The sequence below is a fragment of the Oncorhynchus keta genome, chromosome 4 (assembly GCF_023373465.1).
Source record: "Oncorhynchus keta strain PuntledgeMale-10-30-2019 chromosome 4, Oket_V2, whole genome shotgun sequence".
NCBI lineage: Eukaryota > Metazoa > Chordata > Actinopteri > Salmoniformes > Salmonidae > Oncorhynchus > Oncorhynchus keta.
Genome location: NC_068424.1, coordinates 80,317,486 through 80,333,364, shown reverse-complemented (window position 1 = coordinate 80,333,364; position 15,879 = coordinate 80,317,486). Strand labels below are relative to the sequence as shown.

General features: G+C 44.0%; 1 protein-coding gene and 1 long non-coding RNA gene across 3 annotated transcripts in view; both read right to left on the bottom strand.

Moving 5' to 3' along the window:
• Positions 1-15,879, bottom strand: part of LOC118371103 (uncharacterized) — a 71,169-nt gene that overhangs the window by 18,825 nt on the left and 36,465 nt on the right. The window lies entirely within an intron of this gene.
• Positions 6,890-10,147, bottom strand: LOC127929464 (uncharacterized). 2 transcript variants are annotated; one of them, XR_008134909.1, is made up of 4 exons: positions 10,131-10,147; positions 7,918-8,052; positions 6,974-7,063; positions 6,890-6,928 (listed from the first exon to the last, which is right to left on the bottom strand). It is a non-coding gene; the product is annotated as an uncharacterized LOC127929464 (long non-coding RNA). The 2 variants fall into 2 exon arrangements; XR_008134911.1 differs by lacking the exon at positions 10,131-10,147 and adding an exon at positions 9,007-9,023.

The following is a 15,879-nucleotide window of genomic DNA, read 5'->3' as shown; positions in this document are numbered from 1 at the left end:
TTGCACGCCCAATTTTTCAGTTTTTTATTTGTTAAAAAAGTTTGAAATATCCAATAAATGTCGTTCCACTTCATGATTGTGTCCCACTTGTTGTTGATTCTTCACAAAAAAATACAGTTTTACATCTTTATGTTTGAAGCCTGAAATGTGGCAAAAGGTTGCAAAGTTCAAGGGGGCCGAATACTTTCGCAAGGATACTGTATACGAAAAAGACCATCTATTTACACGGGATAAGACAGATATACACGTCCTACTGCAGCGCCGTCTTGGATTCTACCACTATTCCCCATTTAGTGCACTACCTTGGACCAAAGCCCCATAGGCACTGGTCAAAAGTAGTGCACTATGTAGGGAATAGGGTATAATTTGAGACGCATCCAATCACAACTGTTCCAGATGTGCCGGATTCCTCCATGTGCTGTGGAAGTGGTTCCGTTAACCATACTAACTCATTAATAATGTATTGTTTTCTACAGAGAACCCCAAATCTGTCTGTGTGTGTTATTCACGGCTGGCTGGTCATAGCTAGGCCGGAGACGATCAATGCTTCCAATTACACAACAGTCTCCCATAACGATGGGGGAGGTGTGTGTGTGTGTGTGTGTGTGTGTGTGTGTGTGTGTGTGTGTGTGTGTGTGTGTGTGTGTGTGTGTGTGTGTGTGTGTGTGTGTGTGTGTGTGTGTGTGTGTGTGTGTGTGATGGGGGAATAACAGAGCAAAGCGAGGACTCTGTCACGGAAGGCTTATGTTCCAAGCCCATCTGCAGTGGGGAGGGGAGTGGGGTGCAGGGCAGTGTCGAAAAAGAGAGGCACTCACACCAATTTACTGCCTGACTGCCACAGATCCACTTCCTCCTAACATTGCACAGGCTGATGAAACATATAAATGGACTTTACATAAGGCTCTGCAGTGCTTTAAGTCTCACTTACGACTGACCGTGTCAGCTCTGCCACTCTCTCTTTTCAGCTAATATCTATCATCTGTGAAAGGGGGCTCTGTCCTCACCAACTGTGAGAGGCATCTGTCCTCACCAGCTGTGAAAGAGGGCTCTGTCCTCACCAACTGTGGCAGAGGCCTCTGTCCTCACCAACTGTGGCAGAGGCCTCTGTCCTCAGAGGCCTCTGTCCTCACCAACTGTGGCAGAGGCCTCTGTCCTCACCAACTGTGGCAGAGGCCTCTGTCCTCACCAACTGTGGCAGAGGCCTCTGTCCTCACCAACTGTGGCAGGCTGGGAAACACACTTATTTAAATGTAGCCATGAGGCATCAAGTCACCACTAACAACTATTCAAGAGTGGAGAGTTCTCCTTTACTTTACAGTACAGTCTCACATTCTCCTTTACTTTACAGTAGTCTCACATTCTCCTTTACTTTACAGTACAGTCTCACATTCTACTTTACAGTAGTCTCACATTCTCCTTTACTTTACAGTAGTCTCACATTCTCCTTTACTTTACAGTACAGTCTCACTTTCTCCTTTACTTTACAGTGCAGACTCACATTCTCCTTTACTTTACTGTACAGTCTCACATTCTCCTTTACTTTACAGTACAGTCTCACATTCTCCTTTACTTTACAGTACAGTCTCACATTCTCCTTTACTTTACAGTACAGTCTGACATTCTCCTTTACTTTACAGTCTCACATTCTCCTTTACTTTACAGTCTCACATTCCCCTATACTGTACAGTCTCACATTCTCCTTTACTTTACAGTAGTCTCATATTCTCCTTTACAGTAGTCTCACATTCTCCTTTACTTTACAGTACAGTCTCACATTCTCCTTTACTTTACAGTAGTCTCACATTCTCCTTGACAGTACAGTCTCACATTCCCCTTTACAGTAGTCTCACATTCTCCTTTACAGTACAGTCTCACATTCTCCTTGATAGTACAGTCTCACATTCTCCTTTACAGTACAGTCTCACATTTTCCTTTACTGTACAGTCTCACATTTTCCTTTACTGTACAGTCTCACATTCTCCTTTACATTACTGTACAGTCTCACATTCCCCTTTACTGTACAGTCTCACATTCCCCTTTACTTTACAGTCTCACATTCCCCTTTCCTGTACAGTCTCACATTCCCCTTTACAGTACAGTCTCACATTCTCCTTTACTGTACAGTCTCACATTCTCCTTTACTGTAGTCTCACATTCCCATTTACAGTACAGCCTCACATTCTCCTTTACTTTACAGTCTCACATTCCCCTTTACTTTACTGTACAGTCTCACATTCCCCTTCACTGTACGGTCTCACATTACCCTTTACAGTACAGTCTCACATTCTCCTTTACTGTACAGTCTCACATTCTACTTTACTTTACTGTACAGTCTCACATTCTCCTTTACTTTACAGTACAGTCTCAAATTCTCATTTACTTTACACTACAGTCTCACATTCTCCTTTACTTTACAGTACAGTCTCACATTCTCCTTTACTTTACAGTACAGTCTCACATTCTCCTTTACTTTACAGTACAGTCTCACATTATCCTTTACAGTACAGTACAGTCTCACATTCTCCTTTACTTTACAGTACAGTCTCACATTCTCCTTTACAGTACAGTCTCACATTCTCCTTTACTTTACTGTACAGTATCACATTCTCCTTTACAGTACAGTCTCACATTATCATTTACTTTACAGTACAGTCTCACATTCTCCTTTACTTTACACTACAGTCTCACATTATCCTTTACTTTACAGTACAGTCTCACATTCTCCTTTACTTTACAGTACAGTCTCACATTCTCCTTTACTTTACAGTACAGTCTCACATTCTCCTTTACAGTACAGTCTCACATTCTCCTTTACTTTACTGTACAGTCTCACATTCTCCTTTACAGTACAGTCTCACATTATCCTTTACTTTACAGTACAGTCTCACATTCTCCTTTACTTTACTGTACAGTCTCACATTCTCCTTTACAGTACAGTCTCACATTCCCCTTTACAGTACAGTCTCACATTCTCCTTTACTTTACAGTACAGTCTCACATTCTCCTTTACATTACAGTACAGTCTCACAATCTCCTGTACATTACAGTACAGTCTCACATTCTCCTTTACATTACAGTACAGTCTCACATTCTCCTTTACTTTACAGTACAGTCTCACATTCTCCTTTACATTACAGTCTCACATTATCCTTTACTTTACAGTACAGTCTCACATTCTCCTTTACATTACAGTACAGTCTCACATTCTCCTTTACTTTACAGTACAGTCTCACATTCTCCTTTACTTTACAGTACAGTCTCACATTCTCCTTTACATTACAGTACAGTCTCACATTCTCCTTTACTTTACAGTACAGTCTCACATTCTCCTTTACATTACAGTACAGTCTCACATTCTCCTTTACTTTACAGTACAGTCTCACATTCTCCTTTACTTTACAGTACAGTCTCACATTCTCCTTTACTTTACTGTACAGTCTCACATTCTCCTTTACATTACAGTACAGTCTCACATTCTCCTTTACTTTACAGTACAGTCTCACATTCTCCTTTACTTTACAGTACAGTCTCACATTCCCCTTTACTTTACTTTACAGTCTCACAATAAATTGGCCTCAAACACTGCTGCCTCGTCATTTAAATCCATTACTGTAAGAGCTTGACGGGGAGTTAGGCTGTTTGGGAGTTTAGTCTATTGTTCTACAGAACAGCGAATCACCTCTGGAGCCCACCAATAGCTCACTCCATATACACACACACGCACATGTAAACACACACACACCCACACACTGGAGCTGTAGTAGCTCGATGGGGAGGGAGCTTTGTTTGGGCGTTTACAGGAACAGGGACCGTACCTTTATATTCCTGAGCTCAAAGCCCCTCTGCTGCACCCCTCAGCCCTCAGACACAGGGGGCTCCCAAATGGCACCCTATTCCCAATTTAGTGCACTACTTTTGACTAGAGCTCATAGGGCGTTGATACAAAGTAGGGCATTTATGTGGAGCATTTAGTGCCATTAGGGACGCAGTAAAGGTGCTGTCTCCGCCAATTGGTGGACGAGCAGAATTGTTGGGGGGCGTGGTGGGAGAGGCAACTGCTTTAGTTCTGACGTAAAAAAGTACACTCACGACCATTGAACAGAATACAATTACAAACAGAAAAATACTGATGATAAATTCATAAAATACATTTCTCTCGACACAGCGTTTCAACGGAATGACAAGATATCACTTGGAGACTCTGTTGTTTTGAAGGTGAAACAGATTTGAGCATGCCATTCCTTAATCAGATCCTCTTGGCTATGTGTCACTGACTCTGTCCCAAATGGCAGACCTATTCCATTTAAAGTACACTACGTTTGACCTGGACTCAATTGGGACCAGGACTTCTTACTGGCTTAAAATCAAATCGAGTTTTGAAATTAATGTAAATGTATCCACATTTATATATTATATTTCCCCATGTAGTTTTCCTTGACAATCTTTTCTTTAATAAATAAATTACCTTCACTTTCAGAATACGATAATCATAATTGTCTAAAAAATAAATGAAAAAGCACAATGTGCTGTGCGCTTGGAGGAGTTTCTCCATCTCTGGCTCTAAAGGAACACAGCTGACATTGACAGCCTGCGTTGTCAAGGAGTTTACGTTGCGTTATAAATTGATGTTGACCTCTTTCAGGCTTTAAGACGTAGATTCAACGACATTACCAATGTTTGGCATCAAGGCTCTGCTTAATTGTGGGACTTCTCACAACAAAAGGACAGGAAAGGGAAATACCTATATGCAGAGATAAGTGCAGGAAATGCGTCCTCACCCAATTCTCTTTAAACCTGAGAACATAAAAACAAATGGTCCTTTGGGACTTCTTTCTCCGGGTTTTAAAAGTATCAGAGCAAAGTAAGTCAACATCAAGCCCCTGTACTACTCCTGTATGGGGCTGCAAGTCAACAATAAGGTTTAAATTGTACGGGGCTTCAGGTAAACAATCGGTTTTAAATTGTACGGGGCTTCAGGTAAACACTAAGGTTTAAATTGTACGGGGCTTCAGGTAAACAATAAGGTTTAAATTGTACGGGGCTTCAGGTAAACAATAAGGTTTAAATTGTACGGGGCTTCAGGTAAACAAGAAGGTTTAAATTGTACGGGGCTTCAGGTAAACAATAAGGTTTAAATTGTATGGGGCTTCGGGTAAACACTAAGGTTTAAATTGTATGGGGCTTCAGACAGTACCAGACAGTACCTGTCTCCCTAATCTGCTCCTCTAGACAGTGTATATTTACAATACCTGGCTCTCTCACCTGCTCCTCTAGACAGTGTATATTTACAATACCTGGCTCTCTCACCTGCTCCTCTAGACAGTGTATATTTACAGTACCTGTCTCCCTAACCTGCTCCTCCAGACAGTGTATATTTACAGTACCTGGCTCTCTCACCTGCTCCTCCAGACAGTGTATATTTACAGTACCTGGCTCTCTCACCTGCTCCTCTAGACAGTGTATATTTACAGTACCTGTCTCCCTAACCTGCTCCTCCAGACAGTGTATATTTACAGTACCTGGCTCTCTCACCTGCTCCTCCAGACAGTGTATATTTACAGTACCTGGCTCTCTCACCTACTCCTCTAGACAGTGTATATTTACAGTACCTGGCTCTCTCACCTGCTCCTCTAGACAGTGTATATTTACAGTACCTGGCTCCTCCAGACAGTGTCAGTACCTGTCTCCCTAACCTGCTCCTCTAGACAGTGTATATTTACAGTACCTGGCTCTCTCACCTGCTCCTCTAGACAGTGTATATTTACAGTACCTGGCTCTCTCACCTGCTCCTCTAGACAGTGTATATTTACAGTACCTGTCTCCCTAACCTGCTCCTCTAGACAGTGTATATTTACAGTACCTGGCTCTCTAGAGACAGTGTATATTTACAGTACCTGTCTCCCTAACCTGCTCCTCTAGACAGTGTATATTTACAGTACCTGGCTCTCTCACCTGCTCCTCCAGACAGTGTATATTTACAGTACCTGGCTCTCTCACCTGCTCCTCCAGACAGTGTATATTTACAGTACCTGTCTCCCTAACCTGCTCCTCCAGACAGTGTATATTTACAGTACCTGTCTCCCTAACCTGCTCCTCTAGACAGTGTATATTTACAGTACCTGTCTCCCTAACCTGCTCCTCCAGACAGTGTATATTTACAGTACCTGTCTCCCTAACCTGCTCCTCCAGACAGTGTATATTTACAGTACCTGTCTCCCTAACCTGCTCCTCTAGACAGTGTATATTTACAGTACCTGTCTCCCTAACCTGCTCCTCCAGACAGTGTATATTTACAGTACCTGGCTCTCTCACCTGCTCCTCCAGACAGTGTATATTTACAGTACCTGTCTCCCTAACCTGCTCCTCTAGACAGTGTATATTTACAGTACCTGGCTCTCTCACCTGCTCCTCCAGACAGTGTATATTTACAGTACCTGTCTCCCTAACCTGCTCCTCCAGACAGTGTATATTTACAGTACCTGTCTCCTAACCTGCTCCTCTAGACAGTGTATATTTACAGTACCTGGCTCTCTCACCTGCTCCTCCAGACAGTGTATATTTACAGTACCTGTCTCCCTAACCTGCTCCTCCAGACAGTGTATATTTACAGTACCTGTCTCCCTAACCTGCTCCTCCAGACAGTGTATATTTACAGTACCTGTCTCCCTAACCTGCTCCTCCAGACAGTGTATATTTACAGTACCTGTCTCTCTCACCTGCTCCTCCAGACAGTGTATATTTACAGTACCTGTCTCCCTAACCTGCTCCTCCAGACAGTGTATATTTACAGTACCTGTCTCTCTAACCTGCTCCTCCAGACAGTGTATATTTACAGTACCTGTCTCCCTAACCTGCTCCTCCAGACAGTGTATATTTACAGTACCTGTCTCCCTAACCTGCTCCTCTAGACAGTGTATATTTACAGTACCTGTCTCCCTAACCTGCTCCTCCAGACAGTGTATATTTACAGTACCTGTCTCTCTCACCTGCTCCTCCAGACAGTGTATATTTACAGTACCTGTCTCCCTAACCTGCTCCTCCAGACAGTGTATATTTACAGTACCTGGCTCTCTCACCTGCTCCTCCAGACAGTGTATATTTACAGTACCTGTCTCCCTAACCTGCTCCTCCAGACAGTGTATATTTACAGTACCTGTCTCCCTAACCTGCTCCTCCAGACAGTGTATATTTACAGTACCTGTCTCCCTAACCTGCTCCTCCAGACAGTGTATATTTACAGTACCTGGCTCTCTCACCTGCTCCTCCAGACAGTGTATATTTACAGTACCTGTCTCCCTAACCTGCTCCTCCAGACAGTGTATATTTACAGTACCTGTCTCCCTAACCTGCTCCTCCAGACAGTGTATATTTACAGTACCTGTCTCCCTAACCTGCTCCTCCAGACAGTGTATATTTACAGTACCTGTCTCCTCACCTGCTCCTCCAGACAGTGTATATTTACAGTACCTGTCTCCCTAACCTGCTCCTCCAGACAGTGTATATTTACAGTACCTGTCTCCCTAACCTGCTCCTCCAGACAGTGTATATTTACAGTACCTGTCTCCCTAACCTGCTCCTCCAGACAGTGTATATTTACAGTACCTGGCTCTCTAACCTGCTCCTCCAGACAGTGTATATTTACAGTACCTGGCTCTCTCACCTGCTCCTCCAGACAGTGTATATTTACAGTACCTGGCTCTCTCACCTACTCCTCTAGACAGTGTATATTTACAGTACCTGTCTCTCTCACCTGCTCCTCCAGACAGTGTATATTTACAGTACCTGTCTCCCTAACCTGCTCCTCCAGACAGTGTATATTTACAGTACCTGTCTCCCTAACCTGCTCCTCTAGACAGTGTATATTTACAGTACCTGTCTCCCTAACCTGCTCCTCCAGACAGTGTATATTTACAGTACCTGTCTCCCTAACCTGCTCCTCCAGACAGTGTATATTTACAGTACCGGTCTCCCTAACCTGCTCCTCTAGACAGTGTATATTTACAGTACCTGTCTCCCTAACCTGCTCCTCCAGACAGTGTATATTTACAGTACCTGTCTCCTAACCTGCTCCTCCAGACAGTGTATATTTACAGTACCTGTCTCCTCACCTGCTCCTCCAGACAGTGTATATTTACAGTACCTGGCTCTCTCACCTGCTCCTCCAGACAGTGTATATTTACAGTACCTGTCTCCCTAACCTGCTCCTCCAGACAGTGTATATTTACAGTACCTGGCTCTCTCACCTGCTCCTCCAGACAGTGTATATTTACAGTACCTGTCTCCCTAACCTGCTCCTCCAGACAGTGTATATTTACAGTACCTGTCTCCCTAACCTGCTCCTCCAGACAGTGTATATTTACAGTACCTGTCTCCCTAACCTGCTCCTCCAGACAGTGTATATTTACAGTACCTGGCTCTCTCACCTGTCTCCCTAACCTGCTCCTCCAGACAGTGTATATTTACAGTACCTGTCTCCCTAACCTGCTCCTCCAGACAGTGTATATTTACAGTACCTGTCTCCCTAACCTGCTCCTCCAGACAGTGTATATTTACAGTACCTGTCTCCCTAACCTGCTCCTCCAGACAGTGTATATTTACAGTACCTGTCTCCTAACCTGCTCCTCCAGACAGTGTATATTTACAGTACCTGTCTCCCTAACCTGCTCCTCCAGACAGTGTATATTTACAGTACCTGTCTCCCTAACCTGCTCCTCCAGACAGTGTATATTTACAGTACCTGTCTCCCTACCTGCTCCTCCAGACAGTGTATATTTACAGTACCTGTCTCCCTAACCTGCTCCTCCAGACAGTGTATATTTACAGTACCTGTCTCCCTAACCTGCTCCTCCAGACAGTGTATATTTACAGTACCTGTCTCCCTAACCTGCTCCTCCAGACAGTGTATATTTACAGTACCTGTCTCCCTAACCTGCTCCTCTAGACAGTGTATATTTACAGTACCTGTCTCCCTAACCTGCTCCTCCAGACAGTGTATATTTACAGTACCTGTCTCCCTAACCTGCTCCTCCAGACAGTGTATATTTACAGTACCTGTCTCTCTAACCTGCTCCTCCAGACAGTGTATATTTACAGTACCTGTCTCCCTAACCTGCTCCTCCAGACAGTGTATATTTACAGTACCTGTCTCCCTAACCTGCTCCTCCAGACAGTGTATATTTACAGTACCTGTCTCCCTAACCTGCTCCTCCAGACAGTGTATATTTACAGTACCTGTCTCCTAACCTGCTCCTCCAGACAGTGTATATTTACAGTACCTGTCTCTCTCACCTGCTCCTCCAGACAGTGTATATTTACAGTACCTGTCTCCCTAACCTGCTCCTCCAGACAGTGTATATTTACAGTACCTGTCTCCCTAACCTGCTCCTCCAGACAGTGTATATTTACAGTACCTGTCTCCCTAACCTGCTCCTCCAGACAGTGTATATTTACAGTACCTGTCTCCCTAACCTGCTCCTCCAGACAGTGTATATTTACAGTACCTGTCTCCCTAACCTGCTCCTCCAGACAGTGTATATTTACAGTACCTGTCTCCCTAACCTGCTCCTCCAGACAGTGTATATTTACAGTACCTGTCTCCCTAACCTGCTCCTCCAGACAGTGTATATTTACAGTACCTGTCTCCCTAACCTGCTCCTCCAGACAGTGTATATTTACAGTACCTGGCTCTCTCACCTGCTCCTCCAGACAGTGTATATTTACAGTACCTGTCTCCCTAACCTGCTCCTCCAGACAGTGTATATTTACAGTACCTGTCTCCCTAACCTGCTCCTCCAGACAGTGTATATTTACAGTACCTGTCTCCCTAACCTGCTCCTCCAGACAGTGTATATTTACAGTACCTGTCTCCCTAACCTGCTCCTCCAGACAGTGTATATTTACAGTACCTGTCTCCCTAACCTGCTCCTCCAGACAGTGTATATTTACAGTACCGGTCTCCCTAACCTGCTCCTCCAGACAGTGTATATTTACAGTACCTGTCTCCCTAACCTGCTCCTCCAGACAGTGTATATTTACAGTACCTGTCTCCCTAACCTGCTCCTCTAGACAGTGTATATTTACAGTACCTGTCTCCCTAACCTGCTCCTCCAGACAGTGTATATTTACAGTACCTGTCTCCCTAACCTGCTCCTCCAGACAGTGTATATTTACAGTACCTGTCTCCCTAACCTGCTCCTCCAGACAGTGTATATTTACAGTACCTGTCTCCCTAACCTGCTCCTCCAGACAGTGTATATTTACAGTACCTGTCTCCCTAACCTGCTCCTCCAGACAGTGTATATTTACAGTACCTGTCTCCCTAACCTGCTCCTCCAGACAGTGTATATTTACAGTACCTGTCTCCCTAACCTGCTCCTCCAGACAGTGTATATTTACAGTACCTGTCTCCCTAACCTGCTCCTCCAGACAGTGTATATTTACAGTACCTGTCTCCCTAACCTGCTCCTCCAGACAGTGTATATTTACAGTACCTGTCTCCCTAACCTGCTCCTCCAGACAGTGTATATTTACAGTACCTGTCTCCCTAACCTGCTCCTCCAGACAGTGTATATTTACAGTACCTGTCTCCTAACCTGCTCCTCCAGACAGTGTATATTTACAGTACCTGTCTCCTAACCTGCTCCTCCAGACAGTGTATATTTACAGTACCTGTCTCCCTAACCTGCTCCTCCAGACAGTGTATATTTACAGTACCTGTCTCCCTAACCTGCTCCTCCAGACAGTGTATATTTACAGTACCTGTCTCCCTAACCTGCTCCTCCAGACAGTGTATATTTACAGTACCTGTCTCCCTAACCTGCTCCTCCAGACAGTGTATATTTACAGTACCTGTCTCCCTAACCTGCTCCTCCAGACAGTGTATATTTACAGTACCTGTCTCCTAACCTGCTCCTCCAGACAGTGTATATTTACAGTACCTGTCTCCCTAACCTGCTCCTCCAGACAGTGTATATTTACAGTACCTGTCTCCCTAACCTGCTCCTCCAGACAGTGTATATTTACAGTACCTGTCTCCCTAACCTGCTCCTCCAGACAGTGTATATTTACAGTACCTGTCTCCCTAACCTGCTCCTCCAGACAGTGTATATTTACAGTACCTGTCTCCCTAACCTGCTCCTCCAGACAGTGTATATTTACAGTACCTGGCTCTCTCACCTGCTCCTCTAGACAGTGTATATTTACAGTACCTGGCTCCTCTAGACAGTGTATATTTACAGTACCTGGCTCCCTAACCTGACAGACAGTATATTTACAGTACCTGGCTCCCTAACCTGCTCCTCCAGACAGTGTATATTTACAGTACCTGTCTCCCTAACCTGCTCCTCCAGACAGTGTATATTTACAGTACCTGTCTCCCTAACCTGCTCCTCCAGACAGTGTATATTTACAGTACCTGTCTCCCTAACCTGCTCCTCCAGACAGTGTATATTTACAGTACCTGTCTCCCTAACCTGCTCCTCCAGACAGTGTATATTTACAGTACCTGGTCTCCCTAACCTGCTCCTCCAGACAGTGTATATTTACAGTACCTGTCTCCCTAACCTGCTCCTCCAGACAGTGTATATTTACAGTACCTGTCTCCCTAACCTGCTCCTCCAGACAGTGTATATTTACAGTACCTGTCTCCCTAACCTGCTCCTCCAGACAGTGTAGACAGTGTAACCTGCTCCTCCAGACAGTTTTACAGTACCTGTCTCCCTAACCTGCTCCTCCAGACAGTGTATATTTACAGTACAACCTGTCCTCCAGACAGTGTATATTTACAGTACCTCTCCCTAACCTGCTCCTCCAGACAGTGTATATTTACAGTACCTGTCTCCCTAACTAACCTGCTCCTCCAGACAGTGTATATTTACAGTACCGGTCTCCCTAACCTGCTCCTCCAGACAGTGTATATTTACAGTACCTGGCTCCCTAACCTGCTCCTCCAGACAGTGTATATTTACAGTACCTGTCTCCCTAACCTGCTCCTCTAGACAGTGTATATTTACAGTACCTGTCTCCCTAACCTGCTCCTCCAGACAGTGTATATTTACAGTACCTGGCTCTCTCACCTGCTCCTCCAGACAGTGTATATTTACAGTACCTGGCTCTCTCACCTGCTCCTCCAGACAGTGTATATTTACAGTACCTGGCTCTCTCACCTGCTCCTCCAGACAGTGTATATTTACAGTACCTGTCTCCCTAACCTGCTCCTCTAGACAGTGTATATTTACAGTACCTGTCTCCCTAACCTGCTCCTCCAGACAGTGTATATTTACAGTACCTGGCTCTCTCACCTGCTCCTCCAGACAGTGTATATTTACAGTACCTGGCTCTCTCACCTGCTCCTCCAGACAGTGTATATTTACAGTACCGGTCTCCTAACCTGCTCCTCTAGACAGTGTATATTTACAGTACCTGGCTCTCACCTGCTCCTCCAGACAGTGTATATTTACAGTACCTGTCTCCCTAACCTGCTCCTCCAGACAGTGTATATTTACAGTACCTGGCTCTCTCAATTGCTCCTCCAGACAGTGTATATTTACAGTACCTGTCTCCCTAACCTGCTCCTCCAGACAGTGTATATTTACAGTACCTGTCTCCCTAACCTGCTCCTCCAGACAGTGTATATTTACAGTACCTGTCTCCCTAACCTGCTCCTCCAGACAGTGTATATTTACAGTACCGGTCTCCCTAACCTGCTCCTCCAGACAGTGTATATTTACAGTACCGGTCTCCCTAACCTGCTCCTCCAGACAGTGTATATTTACAGTACCGGTCTCCCTAACCTGCTCCTCCAGACAGTGTATATTTACAGTACCTGTCTCCCTAACCTGCTCCTCCAGACAGTGTATATTTACAGTACCTGTCTCCCTAACCTGCTCCTCCAGACAGTGTATATTTACAGTACCTGTCTCCCTAACCTGCTCCTCCAGACAGTGTATATTTACAGTACCTGTCTCCCTAACCTGCTCCTCCAGACAGTGTATATTTACAGTACCTGTCTCCCTAACCTGCTCCTCCAGACAGTGTATATTTACAGTACCGGTCTCCCTAACCTGCTCCTCCAGACAGTGTATATTTACAGTACCTGTCTCCCTAACCTGCTCCTCCAGACAGTGTATATTTACAGTACCGGTCTCCCTAACCTGCTCCTCCAGACAGTGTATATTTACAGTACCTGTCTCCCTAACCTGCTCCTCCAGACAGTGTATATTTACAGTACCTGTCTCCCTAACCTGCTCCTCCAGACAGTGTATATTTACAGTACCGGTCTCCCTAACCTGCTCCTCCAGACAGTGTATATTTACAGTACCTGTCTCCCTAACCTGCTCCTCCAGACAGTGTATATTTACAGTACCGGTCTCCCTAACCTGCTCCTCCAGACAGTGTATATTTACAGTACCTGTCTCTCTCACCTGCTCCTCCAGACAGTGTATATTTACAGTACCGGTCTCCCTAACCTGCTCCTCCAGACAGTGTATATTTACAGTACCTGTCTCCCTAACCTGCTCCTCCAGACAGTGTATATTTACAGTACCTGTCTCCCTAACCTGCTCCTCCAGACAGTGTATATTTACAGTACCTGTCTCCCTAACCTGCTCCTCCAGACAGTGTATATTTACAGTACCTGTCTCCCTAACCTGCTCCTCCACTTTGCTTTAGTTACATTTCACTTCATCTGTACCTTTTACACATTTCATTGAATGATTCCATACTCTGGTTGTGCCAGGACAGTGCTTCAGTGTGCATATTCACAGACTCCTAGTGATAGGGAATGTACTGTAGCTAGTTCCTTTACCTCTCCCGACCCTCTCTGTAGAGTGTAACTAGCATGCCTGTCGTGCTCTGGAATCCTGCCAATCTCCTGACATGTTTGTGTGAACCATCGACAGAGCTCTCCGATGCTGTGGGAAGATAAGGAACCGTGTCCCAAATGGCATTATACTCCCTATGTAGTGAACTACTTTTGACCAGAGCTGGTCAAAAGTATTGCAAGATATAGGGAATAAGTTGTCCTTTGGGACTCAAGCATGGTGACAGCTAGCTGTCTTTCAGTTCTGCCTACGTGGCCAATTATCTCTGAAATATCTCTTAACAATTCATCGCTACTTGTCCTGCGCACGTCCTCTCCTGGTTGGCTGACTTCGATATAGAGATTTTGCGTCATCACCTTTTCACACCGGCAGCGTTATTTGCGCATATTGAACCTTTTAAAGAAGGAGAGAATTGCCGACATGCTATCAAATTGTCCAGATGAATTCTAGCAAAATAGTATGCGGCTGTGCAGATTTTGTTGAGCGATTAAAACACCAAACAGAGGGCAAGACCCTCTTATCATGTTGACATTTGATCATAACCGGGGAAATAGATGTGATCATGCTGCTGGTTTTTAACATTGCATAAGCGTATTTTACTGCCAATGCAATTGTAGAATGTGGACTTAAGTAATTTATTAGAGCACCAAGTTCTGAAGACCAAGTTTGAATGAATTGATAAATACTAAATGAATTGATACATGTATACAAATTAAAGTTAATCTAATATGTAACTAAATATGGGTTGAGTGCCAGGGAGACTAGCTGCTTGGATGAACTTTCTGAGCGCCATTGCACAGACACGCACAACATTGCGTAATCTGAAGTGCGTAATTCCAATCAACCTTACACGTGATGACAACCCGCCTTAAAGGGGGTGATACATGAAAACATAACACAACCTGTCTTAAAGGGGAGGTGATACATGAAAACATAACACAACCTGCCTTAAAGGGGAGGTGATACATGAAAACATAACACAACCTGTCTTAAAGGGGAGGTGATACATGAAAACATAACACAACCTGTCTTAAAGGGGAGGTGATACATGAAAACATAACACAACCTGTCTTAAAGGGGAGGTGATACATGAAAACATAACACAACCTGTCTTAAAGGGAGGTGATACATGAAAACATAACACAACCTGTCTTAAAGGGGAGGTGATACATGAAAACATAACACAACCTGTCTTAAAGGGGAGGTGATACATGAAAACATAACACAACCTGTCTTAAAGGGGAGGTGATACATGAAAACATAACACAACCTGCCTTAAAGGGGAGGTGATACATGAAAACATAATACAACCTGCCTTAAAAGGGAGATGATACATGAAAACATAATACAACCTGCCTTAAAGGGGAGGTGATACATGAAAATATAACACAACCTGATACAAAAACATAATACAACCTGCCTTAAAGGGGAGGTGAAAACATACATTGAAAACATAATACAACCTGCCTTAAAGGGAGGTGATACATGAAAACATAATACAACCTGCCTTAAAGGGGAGGTGATACATGAAAACATAATACAACCTGCCTTAAAGGGGAGGTGATACATGAAAACATAACACAACCTGCCTTAAAAGGAGGTGATACATGAAAACATAATACAACCTGCCTTAAAGGGAGGTGATACATGAAAACATAACACAACCTGCCTTAAAGAGGAGGTGATACATGAAAACATAACACAACCTGTCTTAAAGGGGAGGTGATACATGAAAACATAACACAACCTGCCTTAAAGAGGAGGTGATACATGAAAACATAACACAACCTGCCTTAAAGGGGAGGTGATACATGAAAACATAATACAACCTGCCTTAAAAGGGAGATGATACATGAAAACATAATACAACCTGCCTTAAAGGGGAGGTGATACATGAAAACATAATACAACCTGCCTTAAAAGGGAGATGATACATGAAAACATAATACAACCTGCCTTAAAGGGGAGGTGATACATGAAAACATAACACAACCTGCCTTAAAAGGGAGATGATACATGAAAACATAATACAACCTGCCTTAAAGGGGAGGTGATACAT